At 44.6% G+C, this 22,680-nt stretch overlaps 1 protein-coding gene across 1 annotated transcript in view; it reads right to left on the bottom strand.

Moving 5' to 3' along the window:
* The window catches only part of SPOCK1 (SPARC (osteonectin), cwcv and kazal like domains proteoglycan 1), a gene marked incomplete at both ends in the record, with an annotated part of 466,604 nt that overhangs the window by 212,237 nt on the left and 231,687 nt on the right, over positions 1–22,680 (bottom strand). The window lies entirely within an intron of this gene.

Genomic DNA, 22,680 nt, shown 5'->3' with positions numbered 1-22,680 from the left:
GGGAGACAGCAGCACGTGCTCCGGGCTACAGGCACCAAGCATGAGCTGTGGGCAGACGGGCATCTTAATGGCCACCTATTCCTTCACTATTCTTACTACATGGGAAAACACAAAGTCACTGGTTTGTGTGTTTGGTTCCATCGAGCGTTCTAAACTGTTAGCTTTAATCATGAGATCTACATAGGCTGCTGGTATAGAGTTTTAGACAAAAGGCCTGAGCAAATCCAGAGGCACGCCAAGGAGATATGATTATGATGCCCAGCATCACTACAGAGACCGTAGAGAGGATTCCAGGTAGGGTCATTGCTGGTGGTGACAGATACGGTGAAGCAGATCCAGACATGCTGCCAGCAACTCGTCACCAGGCTCATCGGTTCGGTATCTGCAGAGACAAAGTATAGCGCCCGAAGCTCAAAGGAGCATTTGGCAAATGTATATTTGGGTTTCTGTATGTGTGGGCCAATGCAGACCTGTACAGAGGTTTAAAAATAAGACCCTCAAGTAAAGCCTCACTACAAGACAAATGAAAACACTGAAATTCTACAGCTAAGTACATGGAAAATAGGACAAATTTTCCTTTCAACATGCTATGTGGCCTCTCCCTGACTCTGCCTCCCCGGCATTGGAATTAAAGACATGCGCCACCACATCTGCCAAAGCACAAACAGCTGTATGTGTCGGCATAAAAATGTTCCTGAAGAAAGAGGTCCTAGAGGGTCAAGGTCACCCAACACAAACCTGTTGAGTTCCTACAGCACCTACCCGAGGCACGGGTCCAAAGGGCAAAACTCTCACAGGGAGTAGCACTGTTGCTCAAGGGTATACCATATTTTAAGTTTTTGAAACGTATGTGAATATACAGATGCCATTGTGTGTGTGTGTGTGCCCCCCATGTATGAGCAGGTGACTGGAGGCTAGAGAGGGTGTAGAAGTCCCTGAAACTGGAGTTACAGGTGGTTTTGATCCACCAGATATGGCTGCTGGGAACTGAACCAGGTCCTCTGCCTGAGCAGTTATCCAGTAGGGCTAGGAGTCTACTGGTAGACACACATGATAAACAAAAAATAAATTATGTAATTTATTAAGCATTGGTACTGCAGGAAGGGGGGAAAGTTTGAACACAGGAGCAAATGTTTATACATTTTCATTGACCATTCCGATATGGCTTTTCCCTCAGTCACAGGCGGCTGCTGTGACATCCACTAAGAGAAACGAGATTCTGATGACAAGGTTAATAAAGTAAAAACTATAAACCAGAGTATCCCTGCTCATGATGAGCAGTAGCATCCATGTTTGTGCTCATGTACAGGTCTTCATCTGTGTCCACGGGGGAGGGGAGGTAAAGAGTGGGACAGACAACATATGTGTTTGCTCTGAAGAGGCGTACTCCCCAAGTGTTGGAAGCACAGTCAGAATTAATAAACCATTTTCATCTACTTTCAGCATTTCCTCTATGTCTTTAATGTTCCCCTCTCCTCATGATCCAATACCCAGTCGGCTGGCTAGTTCCAGGATCTGTCCATTTGAGACAAATGGAACGGCTGTCTTGGGCAGATGTGATGAGATGGCCCCAATGTTGCCTCCACGTTCACACGGCCTAAGCCCAACACCATTGTTCGTCTGTGACCACGTGTCTATGAAAGGAGAAAGAGTGAGCCAAATACTTCAGGAATAACTCCGCCACAGAAGACCTGTACAAGCCATGGGGACAACCTTCTAGCTGTCAGGTCAAGGGTGAGATGCCTTGGCCATCTGGATAGTGAGATCAAGCTAGCGTTAGAAAGGACGATTATGGGCCTTGACTCATAATGTCAGGTTTATGCAGAAGTTGGATATGAGAAAGTTGGGGCCCCTTAGGATCTTGTCTGAATGGTAGGAGGAGAAGCAGAAGTTGACTCTTGGGGATGGCTTTTCTCTGACTAATAATGCTGTGGCGTTTTTGAGCTCTCTGCAAAAGCCCCAGCGTTGTTACAGATGCTAAACAAAGCTATTCTCCAAGGGAGCCGCTGATTATCTGGAAGCAAGAACGGCCTAGCTCAGCACTGTTTGGAGGCTAAGTTCAACCTCCCTGCAGCTTTTCTACAGGGAAATTAACAAGACGATCTCTTGGCTTAATGTATTATTGGAACTTGGCTACAAGCTAATTGGGAGAGAGAAATCTTATAGAGGGTAGACCATGGCCTCGTGGCTCCAATACAAATCTGAAAATCAGTGAGAAATAACAGGACAGCTGTCCGCAGAGGCAGAGAGGCACACGCAGCTCCCACAGGTGGGCATGGACTCATCTTGGAGGAACTGTCACGCTCTCAAGACACAGACTGTAAAGTTAAAGTCCACAAGGGGGAAGTAGCCGAATAAAAACCCTTGGATCATATTAGCTGAGGAAGAAGCTGGTATAGATTCAAAAGGCCAGTTCATACTGGGGTCCCCAGACGCTCACCAACCCACAGGTTTCAGAACCATTGAGGAACTTAACAAAGAATCAGCAACCAGTCTGGAAGCATTGTGTTGAAATACAGGAGGCTCTCTGCTAAGATGAGAGGAGATGCGAGCTCAGGGATACGGCTTCAGGAAAGACCCCCTCACCTCTAAAATAAACAGAGGTGCTAATACCATCTGATTAATAACACGAGGGAACTCCATGGAGATGGAGAGACATCAGACTCCAGTCCTTGGTACTGGTACAGACAATGGTACTGACCTGGGAAGACCGAAACCCTTTCCCTCACAGTTTAGTGCTGCATGCAGACAGCCTGCATCACTGGTGGGAGGAATCAGACCCCGCCCACTTCCACAGGCACGCACAGCGTATTTGAAGTGTTGTGTGGCTCCCTTCATTTCCTTAGCTCCTACTTGTAAGGATGCTCTTGAAGGCAAGAGCCCCAAAGCCCATCCACAAGCCAGCCAGAGCCCCTCATAGGAAACCCAGGTGATCCACAGTGGTTTAGCTGCAAGGTCAGGGGCATGCCCTGCTTCTGCTCCGTATCTACTGCTCTTGGGTGCTGCGTGACAGTGAGCCAAGTGGTTTGGTGCTCTTCAGAGAGATAGTAAATGCTGCCATCAAAATGTGTTTCCCAGGGGAGCCTGATGAGAAGTCCGAATTGCTTCATGATATGAATGGTACACAGAGCATCCTGAAAGCTGTCAATCACCAGCATCCACAGTTTCATTAGGTACCCATAGAGATTAAGAATCCCCAACCAGCACTAGGTGATTCCTCTGGTACACGTGTGCACCCACATTCAAAATGACCTTTGACTCTACTTGTGCTGTCACGTGCTAGAGCATGAACTTGCTACCAACAAAGGCCAATCTGCTGGAGGCAGTTCCTCGGTGGAGAATCCCTCTTCCCAGGCAACTCAGTTTGTGTCCAGTCAATAAAAGTTAACCAGCACACTTTTCTGACCTGAGAAAGGACTAAAGACAAGACCGGGGTTGTGGCCCATGGGTGTAGCACTTCCCATGTGAATGTGAGACATGACCCCTTAGAACCCACGGGCACAGAAGCAAACCTGCAGTCCCTGGGTTCCTGAAGCTGATAGAAGGTAGGGACAGGAGAGTTCTCAGAAACTCATGGGCCAGCTAGCCTGGTGCACTCAGGGGCAAAGAAGAAATCGTCTCCAGGAAGGTGGGATGCAAAGGCCGACATGGAAACTGTCCTCTGACCTGCATGTGCCCCATGCTGTAGCACATGTGTGACTCCACATCGCCCAGTCTTCACACTAAAGTGCTTTCAGTCACTCCTGAGTTTATACTAATGAGTTGACAGTGGGGCAATGTCCTGGTGGGGCCAGAAAAGCCAGTTACATGTTGTATGATTAGAAGCCAGAACCTTCAGCTCCAGCCCTTACTTTCGGGGCTAGAGATTGACCTAATCGCCGATGGCCAATGCTTTAAACCCACTGTTACAGCATGATCTTGCTACAGCATGACCTTGAATCTTGCACACTTAGCAAACCCAACAGGAATATCCAGGGCAAGGCCGGGGCCTATGAGGATGTGGGGTTTGAAACAGGGCTGTCTGTGGCTCCTGCTTGATTACCATCGGCTTCTCCCTGTCAACAGTTTTGCAATGCAGGATTCTCTGCTGAAAGATTGATGGCTACATTTCATGCTAATTCTTGCTACTATTGGGAACCTTTATTTCCCTCACATCAGAAAGAAAATGATGGTCAACATTTCCGAAGGCAGTGACGTTGCTTCTCTATAATACCCAGATGCTGCCAGAATTAAGCTACTGACCAGATTCATCTGTTTAACCACACATATCTGAGCTTGGTCTTTCCGCCCTGGAGGCTGAAGCACCATGCCACCAAGGCAAGCACATTCAGGCTCAGGAAAGTGTCACTCCCACAGACTGGGTCTTTAATGCTTGGCTACCTACTAGCTGAGTTTACCCTTGCCACACCCCTCCCCCAATCCCCACACTTGGCAGTCATGTCCAAATGCTTTAGCAAGATGTGTGAGCTCTGCAAGATCAGATCGGATTCTCCCGTTCCCACAGATCCTTTCTTCTCCAAACTCGTTCTCTCTGGTCTAGGCACCCCATCCAGGGTTCAAGGCTTCACTTTCTCAGGACCTTCAAATAGTCTGGTGGCCCTGTCTGGAGGGTAGCCGCCCCTGTGAATCCAGATGTTTACCTGCTATGATGGTACCTTGTCAGTACCTTGCTACTGTGGATCCCAGTAGGTCCTTACCCTTCATCTCTTAATGGTCTTCTTGCCAGTAATTATTTGCTTTCAGGATGTGGAAGAGTTCTACAGCCAAGAATCCCATGTAATGAAGCACTGGACAAAAAGTATTCAATGTGACAGGCTCTTGACAAATAATTTTCAAAGAATAAACAGGCATTTGACCCTCAGCATTTCCCATCCTTCTTCAAAGCCTTCCACGCCCATCTGTCTACCAGATGAGGGACTTGGAGTTAGGAATTTTCAACAAAATTGGCAATCATGGGCCACACAACAGGTTCTGGGCAGCTGGAAGGGGTGAGTTTCAGAGCACACGTCAAGTCAGAAGATTCTAGTCCAAATCCTGGGATCCCAGAAACTACCTGCAAATTTACTGTCACATAGTAGATGTTCAGGGGTATGTAGAAATCTTGATTTAACTGACTTTATATTCTGATTCAAGGTGCGAGATTTTATTTTGTAGAATAAGGGGGGTTACTATTCACAAAAGAGAACTGAGAAGCTGAGAGCCATGGGTGTTTCATTACAGCCCAGTTCTCTCCAGTCTTTGGCCTGGCTTTGCTTTATAAAGGAAAACCTTGGGGGTAGAAAATGCTAGATGGTGTCATGGGGTCTCTAATCCTGGTGGTCTTCTGACTCTGGCAACAACAGAAAATAAACACTAAGAATCCTTGGGATTTTGGTATTTGTGGCCCAACTTGGGGCAGCGATTGAGGACTGAAGAGGCACCTACCAACCAACCTTCTGTTCTGGGGAGAGCAACAAGGCTGTACACCCAGCAGCACAGAGTCAGAGAGGAAACCCAGATATATACACGGTAGTAAAGGACAGGGAGAAAACTCAGGCAGAAACCTGTACCCAGAGACTCAGAAGAAAGGCTAGGGTTGTGCATCAGGCCGTTGGCTCTGAAGAACAGATGAGGAGGAGCTATCTCTGAACTCTCAGGGAGAGAGCAGTAGCTAGCACCGCAACCCTGGAGAACACAGACAATGGAGGCAGATGTGGGCCCAGCTTCTCAGATCATCCCTCCTCTGGATCCTTCTGTCCTGCTCCACAGAGCTTGCTGTGAGATTCACATACCTACAGGGAAGACAGAAAGTCTGTAACCTGGACCTTTCTCCCCCAGCTAAAGTCGGTGCAGACAAAACACAAAGCCTACTTCCTGTGAAAGCTGAGCCCAAGCCCTATGGCGAGCAGGTCAAGCCCAGATTTTTCTTCTTCTTTCTCTGTTGTGGGCATCCCTGAGGGAAACCAGACACTGGACTTACAAATGGTATATCCTCTGAGAAGGCTTGGACCTAAACCAATGACCAAGAAGATTCTAAACATAAAGCACAGGATCAACCTGAAACATGCAGGTGAGAGCTGATAGAATTAGCTTCATGCAAGACCCTACCCAACACAGACAAGCCTACTGTCTTTGGGACAATTTTTGATGTTAGTGGCGTAAAATTGCACTATCAGAGTGTCAAGACTTTCAAAAGCACCTCTGAGAACACATTAAGTCCGTTTTGCCGAGGGTGAGAAAGCATGCACAAATATAATATTTTTGTTGTAATTACTCCATGGTGGCTCTAACCAAGATGATGCATTAACCTGGATGCAGGTTGATAAATTAAGGATAATCTAAATAGACCCCTGCCACCACAGATTGGTCATGATCCATGAGCTCCTTAGGATTTGCCCCCTGTGATTAATTACATCAGTCTTTCCAGCAATGAGATGAGCTCACACACAGACACTGTACACCCAACCCTCTGAGAGCCTCTGGGCCCCTCTGGGTTTGAATCTGGTTCAATTGGAGCTAGTGCTGGGGCAGCAAGAGAGCCTCACTGGGCACACAAGGGACTGTGAAACAAAGCCATCCTGGGGCTCAGAAGGAAGAGCAGCTGTGCTTGTTTGACATTCCCCAGAGCTAAGAAGAGCGAGTCAGATGGGTGAGTCCAGAAACATATTGTCCTTGAGAAGAATGTAAATGGGACCTTTGAGTGAATGAGAACACATCTCATCAGCTCAGTAAGAAACAGGGCTAAGTGGGTTAATGGCCTTCATGACAGCAGGTAAAAGAGATTGGCCCATACCAAGGTCTAGGCACACACACTCTGGCTACCAAATTCTGTTCCCCAGCATCAGTGGCGTGGGTTCTGCTGGAAAATGACATGATACTTCAATCACGAGGCTACAGAGGAGAGGCACATTCAGAGAAAAACAGACAGACAGTGGGGTGCCTGTGACAGGGACTTTCCAGGACAGATCTTTCAGACTGACAGCATCCTTGTCCCTATAGAGTTGCTAGAATATGAAGGTTCACTCGGCCCATACCTCCCTAGTTCTACTTATCTAAGAGAAGATCGGGTAGCGTGTTGGTCTCTGAATGAGCCCCATCTTTCTTTATCTGCAAATGACTGCTAACAACCCCACAGGTCTCCTTCCAGGACCAACTAATAGCTGATGAGGGTACCCAGGAAACTTGTTTGGCTCATGTCTCTCAAGCATCTAACTTCTGGAATTCTGTACAAGAGGCATATCCATAAACACCCAAGTGCAGTTCGCTTACAGGAAGAGTGGCATACCCAGAGGCTTGGAGGGAATGTCACCCTGGCAACAAAATGATTGACAGGAGGAGAAACCAAGGGAGCAAGAGCTAAACTTACAGGGACATACCGCCACCCCTTACATCTAGCATTTACTTATGTGTATGCTATGTGCATGGTCTGGCACATGTGGATGTGTGCCATGTGTGTGTCTGGTGCTCGTGGAAGCTGGAAAAGGAAATCAGGTCCTCTGGAACTGGAATGGCAGATGGTGACAGACTTGTCACCTGAGTACCAGGAACCGAACATCAAGTACTTTTAATAGCTGGCTGAACTCTCTATCCCCTGATTTGCCATGTTTAATACCTTCCAAGTATGTGAACTATGATACTGCTCCATGAAACATTCTTAGTGGTTGAAAGATGTACTGGGGACACAGAACATTTATGTGCAGTTTTAAGAAAGAAAGAAAGAAAAAAAAACCTCAAAGGCAAAAGGAGCAATCCAGGCACTTTGTGATCCTTTACCCAGTCTCCAAAGGTTACAACCTTGCTGCACATTCACAGGGAGACAGTCCACCAGTCCTATTTAGATTTCCTCAGTTACAGCATGAATGAACATGTGTGTGTGGTCAGTTCTTTTGTGTTTTAGCACATGTGTCTACAACAGCTTCTACAGGCACCAGAGCAAAATGTCAAAACGGTCACCTCAACATGCAGAACTCTGGTGTTTCCACTTCTCCCTGACGTGTCTATCTCCTGAGCCTGTTTCTTGATTCCTGCCATCTGGAATCCCTGGAAACTCCTAACCTTCTATTTTTAAATTTCCAGCACCTGGAAAAATGTTATATAAATGGAACTACAGTACGTAACCTTTAAAAGCATATTTTTTTAACTCAGCAAAATTCCCTGGAAATGCCCTCAGGTCAGTACACCAATCGATAGTGAGTTCTGTTTATGCCGCCAAGGATGGTTTCCTACGCGTGAGCGTACCGCACGTTCTCTGACCACACTCACCCAGTGAGGGGCCTGGATGTAGGGCTTAGCTCTTGCAAATATACTGGGTACAAACATTTGAATGCACAGTCTTATTCGGGCAGAGGTTTCTGTTTCTCTGGGATAAATGTGTAAGAGTGGGGATCCACTGGCCTGCACCAGACTTGAATTCCGATGACATTGCCACCAATACTGAGGTGACCTGGCAATACCCCACCTTGCCAGAATCACTGCCAAACACTGTGTCTCCTCTGGCAGGTATGGGGGTGGGGTAGGGGTCATTGCTACTCTTTCACTTGTATCCTCCCAATGGCCAATGATGCTGATGGTCTGCTCACCTTTGTCACCTGGGAATCCTCCCCAGCTAAGTTCTCTGTGTCTTTTGCTCACTTAAATCTGCCCTTAAGAGACTGGAGAAACAGACTGAAGATTAAGAGTACTCGCTGTACTTCGGGAGGAACCATGCTTTTTTCCCAGCACCCATAGGGCAGGCAACAACCCTTTGTAGTTCCAGCTCTGGGAGATTTAATGCTCTCTTCTGGCCTCTGCAGACGCCAAGCAGGCATATGGTGCAGACATAAAATCACACAAAACACTCGCATATGTAAAATTTTTTAAAAAGAAGAATTTTGAAATGTTAAAAATGGCCTTCCCCAGGCTGGAGAGATGGCTCAGCAGCTAAGAGCACTGACTGCTCTTCCAGAGGTCCTGAGTTCAATTCCCAGCAACCACATGGTGCCTCACAACCATCTGTAATGGGATTCAACGCCCTCTTCTGATGTGTCTGAAGAGAGTGACAGTGTACTCACAGACATAAAATAAATAAATCTTTAAATTTTTTTTTTTAAATGGCCTTCCTCATGATCCACTTTGAGTGAATTTGTACATAAGATAAAAAGATGGTAGAGGTGAGGTTCATATCCCACCCTTATCCCTCTTCTTTGCCTTGCCTCCCTCCCTCCCTCCCTCCATTCTAAAATATAAAGGACACAGGTCCTCTGCTGCAAATTTATCAAAATCAGTTGAGCTTATTTATGGGGATCTGCTTGGCTGCCACGCTTTCCTGCTGATTCCTGCAGCAGATAACCTTGCTTCGCTGCGTATCCGTGTGCAGCCCTATAGCCATGCCTCCTGCTGGGTCATACCACCTTGCCTAGTCTAGAACCTGTGCCTTTTCAGATAATTCATAGAAGACCTTTACTTATGCCTTGCTGGGATTTATACAGGGACTTTTTAAATCAGCTTAGAGAGAGTGGGCATCTTCGCTCAGCTTCCCAACCAACGAACAGTGTGTGTCTTTTGTTTGCTGAAACATTTCTTTCATTTGTCTTTTACAACATTTAGTATATAGACTTGGCATGCCCTAAGCATGTGTCTAAACATCCTGCTTGTCAATTTTGCTTTTCCCATGTCCCTTGTTAGTTTGGAGATACACTGCTGATTTCCTGTGTCAATCTTATATCTTGTGCCCTTGTTGAACCTATTGATTAGCCCAAGGGGATTCCTGCCCTTTTATTATCAGGTAGTTTGACCAGGAATCTTCTTCACAGACAATCACACCATCTGTAAGTAAACCTGACTTCTCAAGACAGAGGGCTTCTCCTGACCAGGCTACCTGGTATCACTTGATTAGAAAGGAGGGAATCTGTGGCCCATGGGGATGAGAAGGCATTTCTGAGTGTGTGTTGGAGTGGGATACCCTCTGCCAGTATCCTCCCAGATGGCCTTTGTGGGTAAAGAAAGAAATTCCCAGGTCACAGGAAGAAAGAGGGTGCCCATATGTGGAATAAGGATCTTTGGCTACCATGGGATCACTCAGAGGACAAAAGAACCTGTGGCCCAGTGGTAAGCACAACACTTCCCACAGCTGCCAGGATTGGGTGGATTCACCCAGTGATATCAATGGGTACCAAGGAACCCAAAAGGGATGGGCCTGCCTGGGCTCCCTTCTGTTGCTAAGTCACGGGTCAGAGAAAGCCAGGTCTGGTGGGTGAGGGAAAAGTGAGGCTGCCTTGATCCCGGGCTCTTCCTCCAGCATCCATGCTCCCCCCACCTTCTACTTCTGCCTCCTCTGCAAGCAGCAGGTGACATGGTCACACTGAGCAGGGAAATGATCCACATCTGCCACCTTGTCTAGACCAGAAGTCACCAAGTCCCTGTCTGTCTGCTTAAGTGTTAGGGTGAGAAATTTTTTCAGTAGAATTTCAAATTGCTTATGTGTCAGACTTGGCAGCTTCCTTCCCAAGAGAGGGTAGGCAGGGAAAGTGACTAGTGTATATAGAGAAACCTAGAAAACCTCACACCAAACAAGAGTGACAAGGAGTCCCAGTATGTAATAACATGGTTATGTCAGGTTTTGTCTTTGACAAGCACACCAAGAAATGCCAAATGTGCCAATGAAATTGCTCTTTACAGAGTGGAATATCTTTAGATTCAAAAAGAAGACTCTGTTATCAAATGACCTTGCCCAAAAGATGCAGCCTGGCAATGTCTCCCTAACCACATGGCATTTTGTGCCCAACAGCATGTTCACCAAGAAGAGCAAGTTTTCCTCCTTCTCAATGGGGCTGTACTAAGATCAGAAACTGGGGGCTGATTTGCTAGTAAATGGGGAGAGAGGCTCAAATAAGAATCCAGAAACACATTTCTCTGTGTGGGCTCCCTGTGGGAATATGGTTCGAAGGTTCTGAAGGTTAGTCTTGAATCATGTAGACAAGGAACCCATGGTCAGCTGCTCTTCCCTGATTGATGACCTATCAAAGTTTAGAGGGGGCAGGGCAGTTTTAAAGACCTAACACATGTCTGGCTGTTTAAACACAGATTGCATTACTGTTGTCAGTAAATGTGAGTTAACTAGGTTTTATTATCTACTCATGGTCAATGAGCAGAACTCAAGCAAGATAAGGACACTAGGGGACAATGGAGAGATGGCGGGAACAAGGACACAGTTAAACAGAGGAGTGGGTCCTAATGATTGTTTGTAGAGAAGGGTGACTATAAGGGTGGATGGGCCAAAATGCTAACAGAGAGGTTTGAATTCTTACTGCAGAGAAATGCTTACCATACAAAGTGATGGAGCTGATCATTACACTGCCTTTACCATGATGGGCATCAAAGTGTTCCTTGCAGTTGCATATTCCTTTTAAAAATGCAAGACAGACCCCCAAATCCAAAGCCTCATCCCAGCCACAATTTCATCCGTAGTAATACCAGCTGGGTGCCGTTGACGAGAAAAACGTGTCCCATACAGCAAGGTTGGGTATGTGTCAGAGATATGAGGATGGTCAAGTGATGCCTAGGTTTGAAGATACATCAACAGGCCAAATACAGATAAATGTGGACATCTATGAAAAATTGTAATGGTGTATATCTGTATGTTAACATGCAGCATAGGGGTTTTTACACACACACACACACACACACAGAGAGAGAGAGAGAGAGAGAGAGAGAGAGAGAGAGAGAGAGAGAGAGAGAGAATCTTCCTACATACACAAAAGATTGAAAAGAAAACCATACATACAACAATATCAGTATTTGTGCCACAGTAATGCAAATGAGTGGGAATTCCAGGTCTCTGTATTTACTTAACGGAACAAGGCATTTACAAATGCTAGAGGTATGCAGTCCATGCATGGGAGTTATAAAGATTGGAGCAAGTACTGCACATGAAAAGAAACTCACAGGAAGGTTGAGCTGGTGACCATCATTGGTGATGAGCATCTGTATAGAATAATGAACATTTGTACAGAATGGTGAACATCTGTACAGAATGGTGAGCATCTGTATAGAATGTGAACATCTGCATAGAAAGGTGAACACCTGTATATAATGAGGAACATCTGCATAGAATGGTAACCATCTGCACAGAATGAAGAGCTTCTGTATAGAATGATGAGCATCTGTATAGGATAAAGAGCATCTATACAGGACATGTGCTTATACAAGACTGTTTATGGCTTTTCCTTTGACTAAGCCCTGTGTGAATGAAGTCAGTCACCAGCTAGCCACTGTCTCCAGACAGGCAGAGAGGGTCCTACTCTCGATGACACCTTATGAACCCCTCCCTCTAAACACAGCAGGGCTTCTGTGAGGCCTTTTGTCCCTGAACCTTGGAATTTCAGTCCAGATTCTCCTGAGCCAATTCTGGACCAACTAGGCCTTGTCTAGTCTAGTGGTTCTCAACCTATGAGTCACAACCCTTTGGGGGTTGAATTCCATTTACAGGGACCACCTAGACCACCAAAAATACAGATGTTTACACTACAATTCATAAGAGTAGCAAAATTACAGTTACAAAGTAGCAATTTAAATAATTTTGTGATGGAGGTGTCACTACAACACAGGGGTTAAGGGGTCACAGCATTAGGAAAGTTGTGAACCACTGGGCTAGTTTATCCTTTCAAGGTGACATGAGTGACCCGTGAGATCTGGGCCTCAGGGGAAGACCTAGGACAATGTCTTGGCACGAAGAGAAGGCTATTGCCAAAACTGGGACAGAAATCTGCATGATGCCCAGGGGCACATGCCAGGTCCTGGAAGGGGTAAGAGAAAGCCTGGGAGGAAAAGAGAAGACTGTCTCCTATTCCAGTTCACCACAGAGGGCAATTTGCCAAGGCAGGAAGATGAGACTTATGGAAAAAGCGGTTTGATTTTATGATTCAGATTTTATGAATCTTACAGATGTTTGGATTGGGATATGCACACTCCTTATTTGGAGGTCTCTCAGACTTCTCTGTGCACTTCTCTGGTAAGCAGAGAAAGAATCATGGTAGAGGTGCCCTGGACTGGGGGTACACACAATGTTCTTGAGTCCCTCACATTAATTCCTATTCTGCAGTCCCCAGAATTTGTCATATCATCTGGAGCCAAACATGGACATTCCCACACCAGAGAAACCTGTACCGTGCACAGAACACATCAAGCCTGGGAACTTCTAGAACTAGATGAGAGCTCTGTGTGTAGCTAAGACCTGCTTTCAGCAGATTATGTCTTTGGTTATGGGAAAAGCCACAGAATCTTCATGGCCTCAAATTTGTGGCATCAGATCTGCCTGCCTGCCTATGACAACCAAGGAAGACAGGAGAGGGACATTACTGAAGGCCACGTTAGAAGCTCTCCAGTCCTCGGCCATGCTGCCCTGGGTAATGCCTTGACCCAATTAGTACATAAGTAGCTTGGCTTTGTAAATCTGTAAGGCCAGCCAGCTAGATAAAGTCGGCATCCAGAAGGGAAGGATAGGCTCCTGGCAAATGCAGGGACATCATTAATTGTACTAAGCACTTAGGTTAAATCAATTATCTATTGCTTCTGTGGGTGGCGTCAGGCAGAGATGAAGTCAAGTGGGCAGCCCACTGTGGCATCACCTCCTACCTCGTATGTACTCATCAGAGGGTGGAGATTACTCGGCTTGCCTCCAGAGTCCTTCTCACTCCTCCACCCGCTTCATCCAAGGAAGCTGTGTACATCACGCAAACACACCAGGCACTGAAGCCAAGTACGTCATGAACCACTTTCACTCCCATGATAACGTCTCATTGGTTTGTTTAAGACCTCTGCCCCGACTGAGCCTCTCAGCAAGCCATGTTCAACTGACATTTCTCAGGCATGTTAAGTCTCACGAGCCTCAAGCCTCTCAGAGAGGCAGGCTTAACAAAAACTCCCCTTTGTAAGCAAACTATATAGTGTCAGCAGAATGATTAGACTTTACTTCAAGGGGGTAAGCGGGGAAGCAAGTCATGTTTTTCTCTTATTCAGAGTCAACAAGTTAATAACTCTCAAGGTTCTGGTTGCAGCCAGGGGAGAAATATGTGCTATTTCTGAACTTGAGTACACACAGGAACTGCCTGGAGGGCTCCTCAGAGCTCATACTGTGGGGTCTCCCCAGCATTTCCCACTGCTGCACAAGTGGGTGAATCTTGAGAATGGTCTGAAGGCTACACTTGAAGGCCACTGCTTCAGTAAGTACATTTCATATTTATAACGACTTCCCATAAAAATGTATGTTTGCTTAAGTAAGGGTATCACAGTAACAAAAACCAAAGGTGGGATTGGACCAACCTAAGCTTTAAGTGTGACCCCAACCCTTCCTATTTGTGTGGTCTTAGAACCTGCTTACCTCCTCAAACCTATTTTTATCTTCTATAATTGAAAAGAAAAAAAAAGAAAAAGAAAACTCCTCACAGGGCTGTGCCGGGGATTAAAATGAGCTAGTATATGTAAAGGCAACCCACCATAGATTAAAACAATTCATTCACTTAACTAATAATTTTTTGTACTAGTAGTGATGTTAAATTATTTTCCATCCTTGGCTTCCCAAGAGAGGCAAACCTTGTCTTCATTATTAAGTTTGTACTCACACACAGAAATACACAACAGCTTGCAAAACCACTTACTATGCCAAGCACACTCTGCATAATCTTATTCACAGCCTGAGTTATTTAGAAAACTGCCCTTCATAGGAAAGAGCAAATGTAAGTTGTTCAAATTAAGAGCAAAACCTCAAAACTATTATATGCAGAGGAAACCCCGAGATGAATCTAATTAGTGAACATCATGGCAAAACCATGACCACAAAGAATCCTGGGTGTACTAAAATATTACAACCAAGTAAGTAGAGCTTCCACAATAACACAAAGATTTCCCTACACCCGTGACTCTACAAACCAGACCATATCTTTTATGGTTGTAAAATCATATAATCATCCAGGAATCACTGAAGAAGTATTACGCTCCACAGCATTCCTGATAATGTTTAACAGAAGTTGCTCAGAGAAACAGGAGATATTCTTCCTTGAAATGAGAAGACATATTTATCTCCACCTCAAAGCTAGGACTATTCCAACTGCAACTCTTAAATCAACACAGCAGTGAACTACATAAAAGAGCATGAGTTCTCTTAATTTCTGGAAACCTTGCACTTTCCAAAGGGTCAGAGTAAAATGGTGCCTTCACACTAATCAGTCACTCCAGTTTATGCTAATGAGGTGACTGTGAGAATGGCCTGCTTGCCAGGAGGAACTAGCCACAGGATCGATCGATTGATAAGAGGATTAGAAGAAGAGCTACAATGTTCAGCTCTAGCCCTTACTTTCAGGGATGGCTATAGGGCTAAAGATTGACTTAATTGCCAATGGCCTAGGATGTAATCAACTGTGCCCATGTAATGGAGCTTCTGGGAGTCTCCTAAGAGTTTCTGGCTAGGTTAATGCATCCATGTGCTGGGAGGCCAGGGTTCCTCAACTCCACAAAGACAGGCTTCTCCAGAGCTTGAGTTATGCACTTTTTGTAATATATGCGTAAAGTACATGAGACATTGCCCCAGTTATAGTAAGCCTTTATGGCAAACTCAAGGCACAGGAAGGGAATACAGAAGTCTCTGAATGGACAGTTCAGTCTTCAGAAGCACAGGTGCTAAGCTGGGATTTGATACTGACAGCTGAAACACAAGCAGCTATGTGGCACCTGACCTGACTCCTAGTCAGGGTCAGAACTGAAGCCAGCTGGAAGGCACCCAGTGAGTGCGTGCAGACTATTTCTTGGTGCAGGAAAAAATACAAAAAACAAAAAAAAAAAAAACAAAAACAAACAAAACAAACAAAAAACAGAATTTGATATCTGCTGTACCCTCTGTATAGAGAAAAGGTGTTTTTCTTTTTCTGACAAGAATTGGAACCTGAAAAAGAGATTCATTGTAACTGCTCATATTACATATTATATAAAGAGAATTAATGATATTAACTAAACAAAGTCTGAAAGTATAAACACTTAAAAGAAACAGAGTCAACAAATAAATAAAACCAAGTTTATATCAGTAAACAGGCAGCATACAAATGTAATCTGCAGGTACTCCTAGCTTCCTGACCTGAAACTATGAAACTCAGAGGCTCCTGCAAAAAATTAATACCATTTAACTCAGCAAACAGAGAGTTAAGTACCAAGGAAGTGACTAAGGGAATTTGTAAGGAGAAATTTTACAAACTGTTCTAAGGGATACCAAAAAAAAAAAAAAAAAAAAAAAAAAAAAAAAAAAAAAAAAAGAAAAGAAAAGAAAAAAAGAAAAAACCTGTGCAAAGACCAAATGACACCATGTTCTCAGAAAGACAAACTTGTGATGATGTCACCCAGACATTATTCCCTGAGGAAATTGGTAAATTCCGATAGACAAATACACGTGCAAGACCATGAATAACGGGAAAAACAATGATACTGCAAATCCCTGTCTATAACGACATATATTGTGGAGCAAGTCAGAGAAACGTGGTATGGGTGCTTCTACAATAAGACGAACAAGAGGGTGGGAATGTCAAGTACTGAAGCAAGCCAGAGCACAGGGTAGGAGGCAGATGGAGTAGAGGGGGCACTGCCCAGCTCTGTGGGCAGGAACGTGAAGTTTGTTACCCGCTGGACAGAAGGTAACGCTCAAGACACCTGCTTCAAACATTTCACCATTCAGCGAGGCAGATTCCAGAGGTATCAAAGGTAGTGGTGGGAAGGGAAGTGTTCCCTGGTAACCCACAGTAGAAGGTTTTAAAGCCATGCCAATATATCCAGAAACCATAAAGGTCAATACACATGAACACACCAAAGTGAAAATTTTCCATACACCTTGTAAACTCAGAAGGCAAATAGCCCCAGTAAGATTTTTCTTTTTTCCCTTCTCTCTTTCTCTTTCTTTTTCTTACCCCCTTCCTCACTCCCTTCCTTTCTTTCTCTTTCTTGCTTTTTAGCATTCAAATTATATTCAAAAGGTTTGCCTCTCTATGTAGAAAGTTTCTATGAATGAAGAAGGCTTTAGTACCCATTGAAAAATGTATGATAGAAAGGTAGGTGTGTGTGTGTGTGTGTGTGTGTGTGTGTGTGTGTGTGTGGATGTGTGGGTGTGTGTGTGTGTGTTTGAGCAAAGTTGTTTATAAACTTATTTCTAGATACTGACTTTTTAAATAAAATGATAGAAATTTGACAATGGCCATGAAAATTACAAACTGCATCCTCTGACCCAGTAACTCCTCGTCTGGGGACCTGGCATATGGAAGAATTGTCACTGAAAGTGTGGAAGGGCATTTATTTGTACAAGGTTATTCACTGCAGTCTTGTTGACAGCATCACAATACTGGAAATCACACAAATGCCCATCAGTGGAGGCCATGGTCAGTAAATCCTGCTACTCTACCAGGCTGAAACGCCATGCTGCTCTGTGGGAAAAGCAACCAGTGACGATCTCAATAAATAAATATAGAAGTATCTGGAAGCTCTATTATGTCTTACCAAAAGAGTAGGGCAGGGAACATTGCACATAACAGGGCTATCATATCTGCCTTGAGAGGGAATGTGTGTTCACAGGCATTATTAAATCATCTCCAGAAGGGAATGCAAGAAGCTAATAACAACGATTACCAAGCGTGGAAAGGGGCCTCAGGAGACTTTTTACTAGACCCTTCCCTATTTATTTTCATTTCTGAAATAACAATGTATATATTGCCTAGTTAAAAACCGAGTTTGAAAGACACCAAAAGCAATACAAACATCTGTTGTGACCTCGTCAGGAAACTGTTATCAGACACACCCTAGGAACTGTCCCCTCCCTCCCTTGAAGCACCACATCTTTTCTTGCCTGACAGTGACTGGTACACTGGGGATTCTGGATGTCCCCTATGAGACAACTATTTTTGAAACCTCTCAAATGACAGTGTGACAAAGGTAGGCGAACAACACTTAACACTTTAAATGCAGCGTGGAGCTTTTTGATTTGGGTCTGTTTCCAGGGTTATTCAAAGGTACCATCCTTAGGTCGCTTGTCCGGCATCACTAAAAGGTTGGTATCTAAATATGGACAGACAAATTCACGTGTGGGTACCAACCAGAGCCGGCGGTCTTGACGTCTCTACAATAATGGAAGACTTACTCCATAGAAAGCCTCCTATCTCCCTGCATTACCAGAGGACCCTAAACTAGCCCTAAATGTAAGAAATAATCGGCCTGAATCCACGGTTACATTTTTATAGGAATTCTGCGGGGGCAAAAAAAAAAAGGCCATAATTTAATGTGCTGATTGCACTGCTGATTCAATTTTCTGCTTGCATAAATGCCTGCTAAATCCCTTATTATGGACGATCACGGCTGGCCGCAGGTGAGAGACCTCCCGCTCTCATCACGGCAGCCACCAGAACTAATGATCCTGTAATAACTCAAAACCGATAGACTAGCAGACTAGCCTCACCCACCACACCGGATTCTGCAGGCTTGTGCTAACAGCTTTGGCAAGGGGAGGCAGAATTTATGGGCAGTGAACGGGGATTAAAGGATTATCTAACGAGATAAAAAAAGCAATGAGGGCCAAACTATTTCTAATAAGGTGGTAACAGCTCACTGTCCTGACAGGGGCAGCAATCTTCGCAAACATCCTGGAGAAGGGTGTCGCAGCTTATGTTATTATTGATGAAAGATAGGGCTCTTATAAAAATTCAGTGGGTATAGAAAATGCCAGAGACGGTTTCCTACCATGTGTGATAAAAGTTGGACACAGAAAAATAACACGTTACCTATAAAGAGGCTGTTGTGCCTGCTACCGATACACAGACACTCAGAGGAAGGGCTGGGAGAGTCTGCCGGCAGTGACCGCGTCTCTAAGAACAAACCCCTAAATCTCAACATCTGCAAAACCTGGATGTGAGCTGGAGCTTGCAGAGGTAGTACCTGGAAACACACTGTCCTCCAGGTCCCTGCCATCCTGTACCCTCCACCCTGTGGTTCGAAAAGACTCCAGGAAGAAACATGAAGCCCACAATTGAAAATAACATTTCCAGGATAGATTCCTGGTTTATAGTTACGATGTGCATAAACTAGAGGGGGATTCTAGATGTTCTTTCCTAAAGTGGTAAAGTGGAAATGAAAACTTTATTTATTTATTATGAGACAAATTAAGCAGGAGTGAGCTGGGGCTGGCGCTGTGTCCAGTGATAGGCACCCTGCCAGAGGACAGAGAGTGCCACTCCTGACCCTGAAGACCTAGACTAGGCTCTACCCTCTGGGAAAGCTGCTGTTAAGTAAGAGAAAGAATCCATACTTCTAGACCTACATTTACAACTACACATCCCCTCTGGGGAAGAACTTAGGCACCAGCTGTTAGCTGGGCAGCCTTGTCCCCACCCCCACCCCACCCCCACCCTGCCCCCAGTAGTTCCCTGCCACACTAGTCTGACCTTGGCCTCATGTCCTCTATTTGAACACTAAAGATCAACCCTACACACCAGAGAGGACAAGACTTCTGATACTCTGCTTTTAAGTACTAGGGTTTTGTTTATTGTTGGTTTGTTTCTTTTTTTTCTTTCTTTCTTCCTTTCTTCCATAACTTAACAGTGTCCACGGTACAGTTTATTTCTACTTTAGATATAGTTCATGGGAATAAGATATATATAGATACAGATGTACACCCACATACATATTATGCATATATGTGTGTGTGTGTATGTGTGTGTATATATATATATATATATATATATATATATATATATATATATTATATATATGCTAGGGTCAGGTGTGATGCTTTGTTCCCAGGCAGAATATCAGAATACACACTCATACATATACATATATAGATTCACATATATATACAAATATATATACCAGGGAACATATATATACACACACAGAGAGAATATATACACATACACACACATATATATATACACACATATATATACACACACACAGGACATATGTGCATACAGGGTACATACACATATATATGTATACATATATACACATATATTATATATGTATGTATACATATATGTGTGTATGTATGCATGTATGTATGTATATCCCGAAACTCACTATACCTATCACGTGTTGAGATTATATACCACCATACCCAGTAAAACAGGTAAAACATTTAAAGGTACTACTCTTAGCTTGGTAACTCAAACCATTTCTCTACAGGTTCCAACAAAAAGATAACCCATCTCTCCATCACCCTGACCTCCCACAAAGTTGAGGAGGAAGAGTGAACAAGACCAGTGGCCCCATTAGGAGCAGAATTAAACATGGCTGGTATTCAGCCTCCAGGTAAAAGCTCACACAATTAATAGTAAACACATCCTATTTCACCGAGAATCCTCCTTGATGCCCACATTAAGAAAAATCAATGATCTTTTCAACTTAATAGCCAATCTGGAAAGCAATTTTAGAAAAATAATTGGTTTCAGAGATGGAAAAACGCTCAGACATGAGTGTGTCTCCCCGTTACCATCTGTAGCTTTCCAAGGCCGTTCCCAGGCCTCATATAACGTTTATAAGGAATAATTATACACCTAATGATTATTATACCAATTGTTTGCTCTAATCAATACTTAAGGACAGAAACAGAGGAGGGAAATAATTAAACATTTAATATTGCTCCTTAGAAGTAAGAGGGAAATTGAAGGCCATGCATACATGGGATCTTGGCAGGAATAAGAAACCTCCAAGTGACACGGTCTTTGGACAGTGACAGGGTCCTCAGATGGGGACAGGGATTTTCACTTTGCCCAGGAACTGACATGGTTCTGGAATCAGAACGAAGGTGACATTAACAACCTCAAGAGAACCTCTAGGGGGTCGTGGCTAGATAATGAGCTAGAGTTAGAACCCAGCCTATCTCTGTCCAAACTCATGAATAGAGCAATTCCCTCCACAGGGCAGTGTTGGTGCAGACCTCTGTGAAGGCGTCTGTGAAGGGGGGAGTCCTCAGGAACTGATTTCTGGTTTCTCTGTGGAAATGGTTTGCCTATCCATGGCGTTCCCCTCCTCCCTTCCATCACACCTGCTCTGTGGGCAGTCCTGGGACTCCAGAGTGACCAGTCATAGCCGGTTTTCCTTTTCTCACAAATTACCTAGCTGTAAAGCAACGGAGAGCAACAGAATTTGACATCCCAGAAGACATCTTACAGAAGACATCTTCACGAATGCTGCTCAGGAGCCTGCCTGCCTGGAGCTGCTCCTTAGGAATGAGGTCTAGGCTCAAATGAGTGTGGGGTGGCACTTACTCAGCCTGCCTTTGAAGAACCACGGCAACATTCGCATATTAAAGGCTCATGGAAGCTGAAGGATAAAGACACCCAATCAATGTTTAACTAATGTCCCCCTTCTCTTAGCAACATTAGCCCTTGTAACTATTAACACCTATTACACCGAGCGGAAGAGTGACATTTCTGGTTTCCATGTTCTACTTGAACAATTAGCCATTGGACATCTCTCCCATCCTTACAGCAAGCAGCCCACTGCCACAGAGAATTCTAATTGTTGAAAGAGCAGGAGTGGCCACGGTCCAGGTCTTAATGTGAAACAGATCGATATCTGAGTTTGCACTGTCTGTGTATAATCGCCAGGTAACCTTAAGGACTTCTATTTACCTTTAATTGTGTCATCTACAAAGTGGGATAATGGGTTGTTTGTAGTGAGGTCCACACTGAGACCAGTGAACTCCTGATGCCTGTAACTACTGCCCTTTTCCCAACTCTCCTTGTATTGAATGAAGGTTACTGTCCCTATAGCCCATGATCCTAGGACTAGCTCCACATTTGAAAATCACTCTGATTCCTGCTCCACTCAACAGACTGGCTTTTCCCCAGAGCAAACTGTATGCTTCTCTTAGCTCTCCTTTCAAGCTCCCAGGGCCTCAGCCATCCTGACTGTAAAAATAGTGGGCCTCTAGGGGATCTTTGCACTTGGGGGTCTGCCAACCCAACCATTCCCACCCCAATACTCTAGACCGTATTCTGAAATACAGTCTGCCTGGAATTGTCAGTGCAGCCTTCTCTGACATCACACAGGACATATGAAGGAATGGATACATGCATAAAGAATAGCCTAAGGAGCAGCCTGGGTTTCTGACAACTTCAGCTCCGTTAATACAAACAGTGCTACACAGGTCCTGGAGAAGAGGCTCTGTAGCACCTAGCTCAGAAGCTCACTCCAGGCCACTAGACCCAGTCCCTGCAAATGGAGCTACTGGTAAGCATCGTATCAAGCCTTTGTCTGAAGCACAGCACTAATGTTAGAGGACTATGACCCTGCAGTTAGGAGGGACCTAAAACTAATCTCTCTCAACAGACAACCTGTCAAAGTGTCTCACAAACTAAAGACTGTGGTAGCTAATCTTAGTTGTCAACTCTTTCTACAGTCAGCTAAGCTCAGTGCTGGGTACCTCTGGGAAGTCTTTTCTCAATCAGATTAATTGAAGCAGGAAGAGGTACCCTAAATCCAGATGACAAAGAAGGAAATTCTGTCCTTGGACTGCCTGTGTCCACTCTTGCTGGCAGGTTCATCTATCCAATTGCTATGGCTGGTATTAAGTCCAGCTTTGTCTTCACAATTCTAATGTAGAATAAAAACCAGCAGCTCTCCAGGGTCCTCCAGTTCTTCAGAGCCATAGGAGGAACTCTGAGACATCAGACTGGAGGACTGAACAACCACCAGATT

This window comes from Micromys minutus (assembly GCF_963924665.1).
Source record: "Micromys minutus genome assembly, chromosome: 1".
NCBI classification, from domain to species: domain Eukaryota; kingdom Metazoa; phylum Chordata; class Mammalia; order Rodentia; family Muridae; genus Micromys; species Micromys minutus.
Note: the sequence above shows the minus strand (reverse complement) of the source record. Positions and strands in the feature narration are given on the sequence as shown.